This window comes from Babylonia areolata, chromosome 11 (assembly GCF_041734735.1).
Source record: "Babylonia areolata isolate BAREFJ2019XMU chromosome 11, ASM4173473v1, whole genome shotgun sequence".
NCBI lineage: Eukaryota > Metazoa > Mollusca > Gastropoda > Neogastropoda > Buccinidae > Babylonia > Babylonia areolata.
Genome location: NC_134886.1, coordinates 21725459 through 21727748, shown reverse-complemented (window position 1 = coordinate 21727748; position 2290 = coordinate 21725459). Strand labels below are relative to the sequence as shown.

General features: G+C 50.0%; 1 protein-coding gene across 1 annotated transcript in view; it reads right to left on the bottom strand.

The window, feature by feature from the left end:
- Positions 1–1988: 1988 nt before the first annotated feature.
- Positions 1989–2290, bottom strand: part of LOC143287330 (uncharacterized) — a 47513-nt gene continuing 47211 nt past the window's right edge. Inside the window, exon 2 of the mRNA XM_076595289.1 lies at positions 1989–2290. This exon is cut by the window's right edge and continues 959 nt beyond it. The gene's annotated coding sequence lies outside the window, so the exon portion shown is untranslated.

Sequence of the window (2290 nt, the reverse complement as noted above, 5' to 3'; positions counted from 1 at the left end):
ATCTCACACAGAGAAATCTGTTCACGACACAATGCAATGCAATACAATGCAATTTAATGCAATACAACACAGTACAGTACAGTACAGTACAGTACAGTACAGTACAGTACAGTACAGTACAGTACAGTACAGTACAGTACAGTACAGTACAATGCAATACAATACAATGCAATGCAATGTGGAGTGATGGTCTGGAGGTAATGCGTCCGCCTAGGAAGCGAGAAAATCTGAACGCGCTGGTTCGAATCACGGCTCAGCCGCCGATATTTTCTCCCCTTCCACTAGACCTAGAGTGGTGGTCTGGACGCTAGTCATTCGGATGAGACGATAAGCCGAGGTCCCGTGTGCAGCATGCACTTAGCGCACGTAAAAGAACCCACGGCAACAAAAGGGTTGTTTCTGGACTGTCTATAGCTGACACGCCAAACAGCTCAATCGCTTCCACCTGAGCTGTCTCCACAGACTCCTCCACATCAGGTGGCAGGACAAAGTCCCCGACAAGGAAATCCTGGAACGAGCTGGCCTCTGCACCATCTACACCCTCCTGCAGAAAGTCCAAGCCAGGTGGGCTGGACATGTGGTCAGAATGTCAGGTAGTCGACTGCCTAAGCAGCTGCTGCACGGAGAACTGTGCCAAGGCAAGCGCTGAGTTGGAGGGTAGAAGAAACACTACAAAGACTGCCTCAAAGCGTCCTTCAAAGACCTGGGCGTCGACATCAACACTCGGGAGATGCTTGCTCTAGACCGTCCAACTTGGCACAGCAAGATAACCACAGGAACCCGTGCAGCTGAAGCCAGGCGCAACAAAGAGGCGCAACGAAAGCGTGCTGTGCGCAAGGCCCGAGCAACATCCACTGCCACGACAGAAGCTACTCACTTGTGTCCCACATGTGGGCGAGTCTTCAGGGCCCGGGTTGGCCCCATCAGTCACATCCGGCTTCACAGCAACCGATCTTCCATCTGATTTTTGAAGCCATGGTCATCCACGATTCCGAAGGACGAACACCAGTGTGTGTGTGTGTGTGTGTGTGTGTGTGTGTGTGTGTGTGTGTGTGTGTGTGTGTGTGTGTGTGTGTGTGTGTGTGTGTGTGTTTGGTGTGTGTGTGTGTGTGTGTGTGTGTGTGTGTGTGTGTGTGTGTGTTATGAAAGAGGAGAGAGAGAGAGAGAGAGAGAGAGAGAGAGAGAGAGAGAGAGAGAGGATCGGTGTGATAGCATGTGGGTATGATGGTGCGAGTGCGTGTGTGCATGCGTGCGTGCGTGCGTGCGTGTGTGTGTATGTGTGTGTGTGTGTGTGTGTGTGTGTGTGTGTGTGTGTCTGTGTCTGTGTGTCTGTGTTTGCGTCTGTCTGCCTGTGCGTGTGCGGGTGAGAACAACACTGTACGTTTGAAAACTCCTTTGTTTTTTTGTTTTCAACCAACCAACCAGCCATCCAACCAAGCAACCAACCAACCAATCACGACCAAATCAATTAAAAAAAAAAAAAAAAAAAAAAAGAACGCAGATAGGAAACGACAGCAGCCATAGCGAAGCTTTATTGTGGCATCCCTGCTGACATCATATCCGGTTTCCCCCTATTTCGTCATTCTCTACGTCACATGCATCGTCATCTAGCACATGCGTGACAAGAGAGGCGCTCACCGAAATCCATTTCCACCTCTCGAGGTCTCAATCAAAGAAGATGAAGACGGGTTAGGAGAAAGAAAGAAGGAAAGACAGAGAGAAAGAAGACGTAGGGGTGAGCGAGAAAAATAAGGAGGAAGAGAGAGAGAGAGAGAGAGAGAGAGAGAGAGAGAGACAGAGACAGAGACAGACAGACAGACAGAGACAGGGAGAGAGGAGAGAGAGACAGAGAGAGAGAGAGACAGAGAGAGAGAGACAGAGACAGAGAGAGACAGACAGACAGACAGACAGAGACAGACAGAAACAGCGAGAAAGACAGACAGCGACAGAGAGAGAGAGAGAGAGAGAGAGAGAGAGAGAGAGAGAGAGAGAGAGAGAGAGAGAGAGAGAGAGAGAGAGAGAGAGAGAGAGAGAGAGAGAGGAGAGAGAGAGAGACAGAGACAGAGACAGAGACGGAGAGACAGAGACAGGCAGGCAGACAGACAGAGACACAGAGAGACAGACAGACAGAGAGAGAGAGAGAGAGAGAGAGAGAGAGAGAGAGAGAGAGAGAGAGAGAGAGACGCTTGACGCTTTGACATTTTATTGACATAAACTGCAAAGTTGAGATAGAGCGAGCGAGCGAGGAGAGAGAGAGAGAGAGAGAGAGAGAGAGAGAGAGAGAGAGAGA